This window comes from Lathyrus oleraceus, chromosome 5, assembly GCF_024323335.1.
Source record: "Lathyrus oleraceus cultivar Zhongwan6 chromosome 5, CAAS_Psat_ZW6_1.0, whole genome shotgun sequence".
NCBI classification, from domain to species: domain Eukaryota; kingdom Viridiplantae; phylum Streptophyta; class Magnoliopsida; order Fabales; family Fabaceae; genus Lathyrus; species Lathyrus oleraceus.
The window spans coordinates 557005381-557017793 of NC_066583.1; the positions used below are offsets into that span (position 1 = coordinate 557005381).

General features: G+C 39.7%; 1 non-coding gene across 1 annotated transcript; it reads right to left on the minus strand.

The window, feature by feature from the left end:
• Nucleotides 1-7939: 7939 nt before the first annotated feature.
• On the minus strand, nucleotides 7940-8046 carry LOC127088404 (small nucleolar RNA R71). Its single transcript, XR_007790242.1, has one exon. It is a non-coding gene; the product is annotated as a small nucleolar RNA R71 (small nucleolar RNA).
• Between the last annotated feature and the right edge of the window lie 4367 nt (nucleotides 8047-12413).

Below are 12413 nucleotides of genomic sequence, written 5' to 3' on the forward strand. Positions count from 1 at the left end.
TCGAACTCATGGGATTTATACAAATTTTCCAATCATCAGACTTTGAAGAGTCTTCTTGATTAACTTTCCAGGATCGTCGTCGTGACTTTCACCGTCATTACACCATTCGTCTATCTCTTGCCCCTGGTCGGGCTCTGTCTCTTGTTAAAAAGGGTTCACACTATCACCGGCAAGTGAACAAAGATATCTAACAGTACCTGCACCAGAGATCGTCAGATAAAAGCGTGCCCCAGGTATGCCCCAGGCGTTCCAATGTTTCAACACTTAGGTCACTCAAACTTCCGAATAATATTTCCAGATTTCAATCTCATAAGCATGCATCGGAAGGGACCAGTATGTTTCAAAATGCAAATATTCTTATCAAAATAACGAGATGTTTTCGTAATCAAAGCGGTAATGACACAAAAACAAAATTTATTTGACTGAACACACGCTTTATTGACTGAAACACAAAAGATGGCTCGCAACCGAGCAACACACAGGAAGCAAATCCTGGAAAGAGGTGATTGCACACAAAAGGAAAAATCTATCCTAATGGCAACGTGAAACCGCGATCTCATCGGGTTCCAACTCAGTTACACCTCATATGTCCTCAAGACTTTCCGCACTTTCTGTCTTCTGAACAAGACGCTTCCAATCGGTCTCTTGCGGAGATTATCCAAGTCATCATGAGCACAAACGATCATGCTGGACGCAGTTGTTCGTTTCATTCCCTCTTTTGCCTGGACCGCCCTTTCGGGTTTCAGTCCACCGGGATACCCCTTTTTTTTTTGCCCAAGTCGCCCTTGTGGGGTTTTCAACTTGCCGGGTGTACAGTTCTTTTCTTTTCGTATCCCTAACTTTTGCCCGAACCTTTCTCTTTTTCTTGGTTCGCCGGGATGCCCCTTTTTGCCTGGACTCTTTTGTTCTTTTTGTCCAGCGGGTCTCTTTCACGAAGTATCTTTTAACTGCGTCCGTATTCACTGGGATGGAAAATCTTCGTCATCCGTGGTTGTCAACAACAAGGCTCTATCAGAGAAAACCTTCTTAACCACGAATGGACACTCGTAACTGTTTATCCATTTGTCCCACGATCGTCTCGAGGAGGAAGGATCCTCTTCCCTACCACATCTTTCACATGGTACGCACGAGGTCACTCTTACGTAGTACACAACACGCTTCATTCACCGGACACAACTGCCCCATGACAAGTAACTGCCAGCCCTTTCCCTCAGTTGGGCTCAACGTGTCATGCCGGGTTCTTACACACTCAACCTTCTCTGATCAGGACATCAGATGGTAGCATTAATTCCTTCCCATACACCTGTGAGGAAGACACTGCCCCAGTAGATGCACATCCCGAGGTTCAATACCCAGGATACAAACTTTATGTTCAATCACCATTGTTTGGCGCAACCAACTGTGATCCGGGAAGCACTACCTCATTCACCTTACCTTATCCCCCTCAGACATCAGAACCCGTTCGGATTCAGGGTCAGGCCCCTCCTCCGGGATCGGTCACTCTCAATCTTTCGATTAGAGTACCTCGAGATGTCCTCATCAGGGACCTCAAACTTCCTTGGTTGATAATCCTCCATGGGTTGCTGGCAAAGTGATCAAACAGTGCACACTCCTCTTGATTGCTCTTTGAGAGATATACTGGACATCATAAATCAGTTAGAGTCGTTTGCTCTCTTGCAACCTGTCCAGTCAATGCTAGCTTCTCAAGCACATACTTGATCAGATCCATTTTGGACATCCACAAAGTGGTATGAACCAGTATACTGTCTCAGTCGGCGAGCAGCCTATGCCAAAGTACATCAAGTTTTTTCGAGCAGTGCGTGTATTGTTACACAGTCGATAAACTTTTTGCTTAGGTAAATTGCATGCTCTTTTCGACAAGACTAGTCATACTGACTCAATACGCACCTAATAGATCCCTTGAGGGCTGTCAAGTACCAGATTAACAGTCGTTTCTTTCACTGAAGTATCGGAATCAGAGGTTCCTGTAACTTATCTTTTTTTAGTGCCCCTTGGCAATCATCATCCTGCCTGACCGTTTGATCTCTTCTTCTTTTTTGTTTTCGGTTCAGGCATTTCTTGTATTGTTTTTTTTTTTTTTTGCAGGATCGACCTCGACCTCTGATTCGCTCACAACAAGTCTCGGTAGCTTGACGGACAGCACTCCATAAGTGCACTGATTCTGACTCAACAGTGTGAGTTATCCTCCCGACCGGCCAATCAACTTGCCCCAGTCTACCGGATGCCCCTGTTCTCCTCGAGACTTTGTCATCATGTCCTCAACATGGTATTTGCTTTCACGATGAATCATATCATGAAACAAAGTCACCGTAGACTTCTGATACGTGGCAGCAGCCTCTTGCGACTGAATGGAATCCCTTCATAACAAGGAGGTGCCCCTTGTGTGATGGACATGGTTTACTTCATATCATCCGGCATCCACTCAACCTGGTCTTGGCCAAGAATCCATCCACGAAGGTAAACACTGAGACCTGAGCTATATAATCAACCGATACTCATTGTGACGTACCGGGAATCCATCTTTCGAACTAGCTCTATTCACACCTTGGTGGTCCATACACATTCTCTCTTTCTCATCCTTTTCAGGCCTCAGCCTCTGCTTCAATGGAGAACAGTCTTCTCTTAAGGGCAGCTTGTGCCTCACAACATTGGTATTCCACTCTGGTGTATTTTGATGCAACCAGACGAAGATATCAACATGTTCTCTTAACAGGGCTACCATTTTGTTCTCAACTAGCCTCCGAAGCGGCCTCAACTTCCACTTTCTGACCTCGGCGGTGCTTGGAACAACAACCTTGGATCACTCCTCGAGCGGCTGAATCACCTTCTCCTCTTGTCCCAACAACCTGGCTAGTTCCAGCAGATCACAATCTTATTCGCCTTCTTCTTTGACATGATAGATCGGATTGCCGAAGTCATACAGAGGTGTAACCAAATTGTTATCGATGAGATCTGGAGAATAATTACTGGTGAGGTGAGACAAACTCACAGGGAAAGACGAAAGAAAAACATTGCCATTTTTATTTGTTTTTTGAAACTGCAAAATAAATGAAAAACAGGGAATACCGCTTTTAATTACAAAAACATCCATTTATTACTGATGCAAAATGTTGCAAAATGAAACACATGAGGTGGCCCTTACAATGGACCAGTACGTTTCGGGCAAAACGTATGGCTTTCATGCAAACAACAATTGAAACACAGAAATACTACACTTCCGGATGAGTGACAGTGATGCTTTTGGAAGCTTTCCAGTTGCCTGGTACGCACGACTTTATCCACGCCTCGAGCTCGCGGTCGCTGCCAACATCTTCACCCACTGAACGGGCATGACCAGGATCCAACATTCCTGCACTGACGAAGATATACGGTGGACGACGTCCTCTGTTTGGTCTAGACAACTCTCGATCCGGATAACCAATCCCGAACATGTCTGCCTTTACCACTATGTCAATGATTCTCCCCCAGCCTTGGGCCTCTTGGTTCTTCACCACCTCCAGAGCTTGTTTATAAGAAGAAATGGACAACTTCTTTTCTTTCTCAACAACAAGAGCGCTCTCCACCTTGACGGTTTCGATTGCTTGACTGGGTGTTTCAACTTTTTCCTTGTCCATTTCCACTTCCATGATCCTCTGGGTTGTATCCCCTGTCAGCATACCCCCTCTTGTGGCGACGGTTGCACCAGTATCATCAACAGCAGGGAAGGCTCCATCCTGCATCAGAAGTTTTGGGACCACAGCCACCGGAACTTTTAGCTGACCCTCTTCAGTCACTTCCATCCCCCTCTTGGCTTTCTTCACCATCTTGACTTTTACAGGACCCTTCCTGGGTACGGTTGACCGTGTTAGAAGAGTCCATGGGCTGTGTGCTTGGACAGTAAGATGAAACCAGTAGAAATGATCATGCCATATACTATCTGAGTAAGAATTTTACAGACTGTGAGTCTCGGTACTCCATGCTTGAAAAGACTTGGTATGGTTTAGCATGGGCTACCAAACATTTACGCCAGTATATGATCAATCATACCACTTGGTTGATATCCAAAATGGATCCAATCAAGTATATTTTTGAAAAGCCTACTTTGAATGAAAGGATAGCTCGTCGGCAGATGCTATTATCGGAATATGATATTGAGTACCATACTCAGAAAGCAATTAAAAGAAGTATTCTTGCAGATCATTTGGCTCACCAGTCGATCGATGATTATCAACCCATTAGGTTTGACTTCCCTGATAAAGATGTTATGTACTTGAAAGCTAAAGATTATGATGAACCGTTGCCTGGAGAAGGGCCAAAGCCTGGATCCCGTTGAGGTTTAGTGTTTGATGAAGCTGTTAATGCTTATGGAAATGGAATTGGGGAAATCATTATTACTCCTAAGGGTTCTCATCTCCTTTTTACCGCAAGATTGATGTTTGATTGTACGAATAATATGGCAGAATATGAAGCTTGTATCATGGGTCTTGAAGAGGCCATTGATTTGAGAATTAAAATTCTGGATGTGTATGGAGATTCAACCTTGGTCGTTAATCAGATTCAAGGAGATTAGGAGACTCATCATCTTGGCCTGATTCCTTACAAAGATTATGCAAGGAGGTTGTCGACTCTCTTCAATAAAATAGAATTTCATCATATACCTCACAAAGAGAATCAAATGGCAGACTCTCTAGATACTCTGTCTTCTATGTATAAAGTAAATCATTGGAATGACACACCCAGTATCACGATTATGCGCCTTGATAGGCATGCTCACGTGTTTGTGGCAGAAGAAGTTACAAATGATAATCCCTGGTATTATGACATTAAATATTTCCTTCAAAGTCAGGAATACCCGCTTGGGGAATCCAACAAAGATAAGAAGACTTTGAGAAGATTGGCTGGAAATTTCTTTCTAAATGAAGATGTGCTTTACAAGAGAAGTTTTGACATGATTTTGCTCAGATGCGTGGATAGACACGAAGCTGACATGTTAATGCAAAAGGTTCATGAAAGATACTTTGGTACTCATGCCAATGGACATGAAATGGCTAAAATATGTTAAGGATAGGTTTAGTATTGGATGAAAATGGAATCTGATTGCTGTAAATATGTGAAGAAATGCCATAAGTGTCAAATTTATGCTGATAAGATTCATGTGCCTCTGACGCTTGTCAATGTTATTTCATTCCCATGGTCTTTCTCTATGTGGGGGATCGATATGATTGGTACGATTGAATGAAAAGCTTTAAATGGACATTGTTTAATCCTGGTAGCCATTGATTACTTCATTAAATAGGTTGAAGCAACATCTTATCCTAATGTGACCAAGCATGTCGTTGTCCGATTTATCAAGAATCATATTATTTGCCGATACGGTGTTCCAAGTAAGATCATTACTGATAATGGGTCAAACTTGAATAACAAAAATGATGAAAGAACTTTGTGATGGCTTCAAGATTGAACACCATAACACTTCTCCTTACAGGCCTAAGATGAATGAGGTTGTTGAAGCCGCAAATAAGAATATTAATAAGATTATCCAGAAGATGGTTCTGACATATAAGGATTGGCATGAGATGCTCCTGATGCAGTCAAGAAATACTTCGCCTAGAAAAATAAAAGAATAACTCGCTAAGTTGAAAACTGATGACACTGAATTTCACCGTATTTTCGACTCCGATTTCGCATGCATTTTAGTGGTTTTATTGTTATTTTTTGTGTTATTACTATCTTTCTCTTTGTTTTCAGGTTTTTGCTTTAATCGGAGCCTCGATCGAGAAAAGGAGTGAAAATGAGCTAAAAAGACTAAAATTCAGCATTTTGCACTTGTGACTCCCACTGTGGCTGGCGCCATAGGACCAGCCATGACGTGTCACAACTCAACTTCCCTCAATTGCCACGTTCCTCACTACTTCCACTAAGGCGCCACAATTTGGCCTTATGGCGGGCGCCATGGACTTGTGGCGGGCGCCACAAGAAGAAAAGTTTTCCCTCCCATTTTCAAACTGAAGGGCATCCTTGTCATTTCCATTATTTTACTTGCCTATAAATACAGACTTGTTTTCATTTGTTTAATCATCCTAACTTAGAGCAGATGCAAACTTAGAGCAAACTTAGTTTCACTTAGGCATATATTCAGTATTTTAAAGTGGTAATCGCTTCACATTGGGGTGTTACCACAATTGTGTAACCAAGTCTGTGATCGAGTCTGTAATCGAGTTTGGAGCACTTTGGAAGGAAGTTAATCCTGCCGCCATTTTCATTTCCGTTTCACATTTTATTCAACCCTCCGATTGGAGCAGGTTTTTATTACTTTACCTTTATCTTATTTATTTCTCACACTGTCTTTACTTTATTTATTTCTCGCACTCTCTTTACTTTATTTATTTCTCGCACTCGCTTTACTTTATTTATTTCTCGCACTCGCTTTACTTTATTTATTTCTCGCACTCGCTTTACTTTCATTTATTTTCCGCACTCATTTTACTTTATTTATTTTCCACACTCGCACTACTTTCATTTATTTTCCGCACTCACACTACTTTTATTTACTTTCCGCACTCGCACTACTTTTATTTAAATTAAAATGCACCTTTACTTTACCATGTCTAACTAACCCTATAAGGTTAGAATATAAGGATCGTAATTGAACCGATAATCCGTACAATTGTTCGTAGAAACACTTAAGGGCTATTTTAACTTTCAACTTAAGTTTTCCCGCACTTAATTTTCGTTGGGTAAGATCGAAAGTCGTCCAACGTCTATTTAAGCTTAATTGTTTTTAACTATTTCAAAAATAGCGAAAGCGCTTTGCTTAGTTCATTAGGAGTTGTTAACTTAAGAAGAAAAGAGATTTTAAAACTATTTTCGGACGCGTTTATAAGTTTAGAGTCTAGTTCGTGAGAACCTCTTTTGGTTAAGAAATCCAGGTTAAAATACTTTTCAACTTAGTCAAGATACTATATTTCTTAAAAATAGGTTTACTACTCTAACGCAATGCGCGCCTTTTTATAAGTGACAATAAGAGGGTTTGATTAGGGAGTACAACTCAGTTCTGAATACGCAAAAGCAACAGTTCCTGTTAAATTGGTTCTTTTCAAAGTAGGAAACACTGCCCATAAGTAGTTCTGTTAGCAAGTACTTGGATTATTAATTGATTATATGAATTACATTCGAGTCTGTCTTTATTAATTGAACTTTATTCAACACTTTACTTTTCATTGCACACTCTAAAAACCCTTATTTTGATTGCCTTAGATAAACACCATAACAATAGATAACGATAGACTGACACTTGGTCTCTGTGGATTCGACAATCTTTTATATTACTCTGATGCGTTCGTATACTTGCCAAAAGCACGCATCAAGTTTTTGGCGCCGTTGCCGGGGAACGATTTCGTCAAATTTCGTACCCTGTTGTTATATCGTTTAGACTTAGGCTATTACCCACCGGTCAATGCGAAGAACTCGCAGCACCGGAAGCTTAGTATACCCTCTGGCGGAACCTGAACGTTACGCTCGCGCACATTTATTTTTCCATAGAATTAGGAAAGCTATGGCCGAAGATCAAAACCAAAGACCTCTTAAGGATTTCGCCTAACCATCCAACGAAGAACCTAGTTCTAGTATAGTAAACCCAACCATCCCAGCCAATAATTTCGAACTTAAACCCTCCCTGTTGCAAATAGTGCAACAGAGACAATTCGCAGGTCTCGCTACTGAGAACCCAAACCAACATTTAAAAATCTTTCTCCAATTAGTAGACACTTTTAAAACCAATGGAGCTTCTCCTGAGGCAATATGTTTAAGATTATTCCCTTTTTCCCTCAGAGATAAAGCCATATCATGGTTGGATTCCCTTCCACCCAATTCCATTACGACTTGGGATAACCTTAGAAGAGTATTTCTTACTAGATACTTTCCCCCAAGTAAGACCTCCGTTCTTCGAAACCATATAACTAGATTTACCTAGAACCAAGGAGAATTGTTGTTCGAAGCTTGGGAGAGATATAAAGAGTTGTTAAGAGCATGCCCACATCATGGTTTAGAAAATTGGTTAATCATTCAGACCTTCTGTAATACCCCAAAATTTACCCTTCATTTTTCCTGGAAGCATGGGATTATGTTTTACATTTCATTGACATCATACTAGGTCATACTCATTGCATACTGCATTAGTGACTTAGGAATCAGGTTTTGATTAATCACTCCTTAACAGAAGGAGCCCACACAAAGCAAGATAGATAATTGGACTTCATTTTCTAAATATACAAGTCTCAAGGGTCTCAGGAGGCTCCAGGTATCTTATTATGGTCCTCAGTTCATCAGTGAAGGAATCAGAGCTATCAGAGTGTTCATCTGGATTTAATCAGGAAATTAGGGTTTCATGGCTACTTGCAACAGGAAATGTTTGGTTGGAAGTAGAGGATCTCATCCATGTCATGATTAGAGAGGCATCTTGGCCTAGGAAGATTCACAATTATCTCAGAAAGATCCATTGGCAATCAGTGCAATCAGTTCTTGATCAATTTTGCCCTAAACTAGGGTTTGGTATAAAATCAGTTTATTTATGATTCTTTGGGTGAAAATATTTTCCATGACCCTCCATATGTCCACAAGGGTCTACATACAAAAAAAATCAGCTCTTTATTTGAGCTAGAAGTACTTCAATCGATCAATGGAATCAGGAGTCAGACAATTTAGGAAAAGTCAACTGTGGGGCCAGAAAAGTCAACTCCTGACATTTTGAGAGTGGAATCTCAAAATCCATACCTAGGGGATCCTACATATGAAATTTGATCAAGGTTGGATCATGGATTCATCGTTTAATCAGGAATTGGAAAAGTTACTTAATTTTGAAATGGTTGACTTTCCATTTAGGGCAACTTTTCATGATCGTTGCACTCACTTTAAGCCCATTTTGCATCAAGATAAAAGCTCCAATTGAAAATTTCTCCAACATGAAAGTTGTTCCTATTGTTCCAAGCTTTCTAGAGATATAAAGTTTGCTCCATTTGGATTAGAATTGAGAAATTTATGCTTAGTCAAAGTGAGACATTTTTTTAGGACACTTAGAAAAATTTCTAAGTCCAAAATCTTCAAAATTTGTCAAGACTTCTTGGCCAGTTTTCTTGCACTTCAAGGCATTATTTGAAAATACTTTATTAACAACAGTTGTACCTTGCCATGTCCTCTTTCACATCCTTTTGGAATCATCTCATTTGGATCCATGGTTTGAGAGATACATTCATTTAAAGTGGGCACCATGACTTGATTTTCTAGGCAGATTTTGGGCCTGGCTGGCCCAATCAGATTTTCTAAGCATGCTGCACAAACCAGTCACGTTTTTTTACCTCTTTTGGCCATGCATTGGACATACATTCACTTAAGTTTGGCCCAAAATAACAACATTTTACACCTCACTTCACACTTTTATTCTTATGGATAAATCACTTATTAAAAAGCCCATGAGAACACCTAATCCACCCTATTTAAGAAGTTGAAACCCTAACCCTAAAGGAGGATTGAAATTTCGTGGCAAGGAGGAAAAGCTGCATCACATATCATATTACATTCCACTTCTATTTTCCATTAGGTAATCATCTCTTCCATGACCATGTTTTGATATATCTGCGCTTGCTTACCATGTTCATCACCATTAATCCTTCCATTTTCGTATTTCTTTTTCTTATTTAAAATATTTTCTTCGTCCATAAAATTACCCAAAAATATTTTTCACTTTTATTAACGTTCTATTTAATTTTATATAATTTTTATTTTCGTATTTTTTTAATATTAATATTTTATTTTAATTATTTATTCTAAATGGTCCATTTTAACACACTTTATTTTATTGATTTTGTTTTTATGACTTAAAATTATTGTTAGCATTTGATTTTTGGGATGAAGGTTGACCACTGTCTCATGATCAACCTGATCTTTTCTTGGAATTTTATTTCACATTTTCAATTTATTTTGGATTTATTTTTGACCTAGTTTGGTTGGTTGACTTTTAATTTGACTTCTGTTTTATTTTAATTAATTCACGTACCAATTTTCATTATTTTTAAAATCTTTTTGGGGGATGATGATGTCCTGTACCCACCTTATTTATTTTAGTTTTTCATGATTTTCTTGATTAATTTACTATTTATTCTTGATTTATTTCTAACCTAGTCTTATTAATTGACTTTTGGTTTGACCTATGTTTTGTTTTAATTGATTCACGTGCCAATTTTCATTATTTTAAAAATATTTTTGGGGATGATGATGTCCTGACCCCACCTTATTTATTTTAATTTTTCGTAATTTTCTTGATTAATTTGCTATTTATTTGTTATTTTTTAAGTTGACTTGAATTTTCAGTTGACTTCTTTATGATCGATGTTTGACTTAGGGATTGCTTATGGAAATTGAAGAGATCCTTTGATCCTCCCTTGTTCATCTCATATGCCATATATTAGAGGCCTTTTACCTTGATTTTATTTGGTCCTTACCTCATTTCCTGATTAAATTATTCAGTGGACCCTTCGTGTGTATATTTTCATCTGTTTGATTCATCTGTTATCTTTTATACTTGTTTCTCTCATTCATGCTTTCTATTGCTTGATTATTTAACATGTTCATACTCCCATGCATTGTTTAAATGCTCCATTATTTGATTCTTTGGTTTGATTATATATTGTTTATTTATCCGATCTGATTGATAACTATTGCCTACTTGTATGATGTATGAGGCATATATTCTTATTGTTTGTTTGCCATGAACAATCCCCATTCATAACAAATGTACCCCTCTCCCATAAAGTGTATAATATTTATTTCTTTATTTCTTTAGTCACCTGTTAATACAAGAATTAAAACGAACATCCGATAACCATTTCAAAATAAGATCAAAAGCTCGATCCAACGTCGAGTAATCATTTTCAAAACTTAACATAACCAACACGCATTCATCCATCCTGTTGTAAGTCGATTGCCCCGGGCATCGCCATCTACCTGTAAGTCGATTGCCTCCGGCATCGCCATCTACCCTTATCCGTAACTCCTCTCCGCGCTCCATCCGTCGACTCTTGTTCCGTTTAGGTAGCACCCATTAGGTAGAACCCTTTGTATGATAACATAGGTAGAATTCCCCTATTCTTTGCATGCTAACATTAGGTAGATGTTCCCCTTTGTAAATCCTAACACATAGGTCCATATTGCATGACAACTCTAGAGAAGAGCCTCCCCACTTTTAGACCTTTCGTGCGTCTCCGATCTTGTGGCATGTCCGTCTGTTCTATTGCAAAGAGGTAACCGCCTAAGACTCGACTCAGCGAGCTGCGACACCTAATGCTAGGACGTTGAACACACTGCCCACCCTCCTTTGACACAACTGGTGTCCTCTTTTGTAAGTCCATGTTCAGATGGCAATCCTTAACCCCTAGTTAGCCGAACTACGTTTTGCTCTGATTCTCATTCCAGATGAGATACGTAGGCATAAGACGCGACGTCTTACCGAGCACACTTCTCTTTAACCCATAGGTAGCTGAGCTACGAAGACTCTGATTCTCATACTCATATGAGATACGTAGGCAGTGGATGCGACATCCTTGCGAGTCATTTTCTTTTAACCTTCCTTTTAGTAAATAGTACTTTAGATATACCTACACCCTTTAGACTAGAACAACACTTATGAAAAGGGCTCCCTAGGAGTACCTAGGATGTTTTGGGTGCTTAAAAACTTCCCATTGCATAACCATCCCCCTTCCCCAGACCTCTGACATTTTTACTAGTTTTTGATTCGATAAAACTTTTAGGTTTTTGTTCGCTTTCTAACTATTCCTTTGGATAAATAGAAGTGTGGTGGCGACTCGACTTGTATGGTTTACCTTGGATTTAGTCAATATCTCTAATGGTAACGAATACCCCACTACACCTTTTATAATGGACTTCATTATAACACTAAGATGACCATCGACGCTGCCGCAGGCGGTGCGCTGATGAACAAACCTTATCCTGAAGCTAGTGCCCTCATTGAAGATATGGCTCAAAACCATCAATCACGGGGAGTCGAACGAGCAACAATTGAGAAGAAGGAAGCCCGGGGAGGAGGGCATGAACTAAGCTCTATAGACATGATGCAAGCTAAAATGGACGCATTAGCCCTCAAAGTCGAGCATATGTGCATAAACTCGAATACTGCAGCCGCAGTTTCGTCGGATTGTGAGATATGTGGAACCAAAGGACACCAATATGCAGAATGCAGTCTATTAAACGAAACCCACTCTGAGCAAGTGAACTACACCCAAGGGAACCCATACTCGAATACTTATGACCCTGGATGGAGGAATCACCCGAACTTCTCCTATAAGAACAATAACCCTATCCAAAATAATGCACCTCCGATACAACCTGGCTATCAAGCCCCA